This window comes from Nematolebias whitei, chromosome 1, assembly GCF_014905685.2.
Source record: "Nematolebias whitei isolate Nwh7 chromosome 1, NemWhi1, whole genome shotgun sequence".
NCBI classification, from domain to species: Eukaryota; Metazoa; Chordata; class Actinopteri; order Cyprinodontiformes; family Rivulidae; genus Nematolebias; species Nematolebias whitei.
In genome coordinates this window covers 45,024,399-45,025,352 of record NC_056498.1, presented here as the reverse complement: position 1 = coordinate 45,025,352, position 954 = coordinate 45,024,399, and the positions used below count along the sequence as shown (strand labels likewise).

The window sequence follows — 954 nt, the reverse complement described above, 5'->3', positions numbered from 1 at the left end:
TGAGGACAGAGGATACAGAGGACAGAATGAGGACAGAGGACAGAGGATACAGAGGACAGAGTGAGGACAGAGGATACAGAGGACAGAGTGAGGACAGAGGATACAGAGGACAGAGTGAGGACAGAGAATACAGAGGACAGAGTGAGGACAGAGTATACAGAGGACAGAGTGAGGACAAAGGATACAGAGGACAGAATGAGGACAGAGGATACAGAGGACAGAGTGAGATGGAGGAGGATGACTCGCTGTGGAGACCCCTGAAGAGGGAAAATCCAAATGAAGAAGAATAATCTGTAATCTGTGTTCATCTGTATTAATGTGTTTTAATCTAAAGACCAGAAGACTTACTGTGTGACGAGCAGTTGAAATGTTTTAACTTTCATAAAACTGTTTAAATGTTCACATTCCTCAGACGACGGCACTGATTCCACTCAGCTTGCTAAAGACACTCGGGTGAGAACAGGAAGACAAACTTACTCTGAATAATACATTTGTTAGATCATGTTCAATTTTTGTAGTTGGGCCTGTTGCTTAGCAACAAGTCAAACATGGCTTCCACTCAGCTGTTGGCTCCACCTCCTGTAAGGCTCTGTTCCTTTTTCACTTTGGGCCAATCAATGCGGTTCCAATCAGAACAGAACCTTCCAGAGACAAAGAACGCCACAAAATGTTTCTACATGTACAACCCGTGTCTTCCAGCTCGTTAACAGCGCAGCCCTGGTTTCTATGGATACTCCTGAACCTGTTTGCCAGCTGGGCCTCGGCCCCCTTGGTTAATGTCTGAGGTCCGGCTTCATCTCAAATTACAACGTATGTTTGTACAAATTGGTTCCATCATCATTTCAGAACCAGCTCCCGACTTTAAAATTGGGCCGATTTAGCAAAAAAAGTCAAGTGGAACAACGTTTAAAAGCTAAAACCAGCTAAACATAAGCTAAAAGCTAAAACCAGCTA

At 44.0% G+C, this 954-nt stretch overlaps 2 protein-coding genes across 4 annotated transcripts in view; one reads left to right on the top strand and one right to left on the bottom strand.

Annotated features, from left to right (window-relative positions):
• Positions 1 to 954, top strand: part of LOC119421085 — a gene marked incomplete at its 3' end in the record, with an annotated part of 641,076 nt that overhangs the window by 462,717 nt on the left and 177,405 nt on the right.
• Positions 1 to 954, bottom strand: part of march5 (membrane-associated ring finger (C3HC4) 5) — a 14,129-nt gene that overhangs the window by 9,160 nt on the left and 4,015 nt on the right. The gene's annotated exons all lie outside the window — the stretch shown is intronic.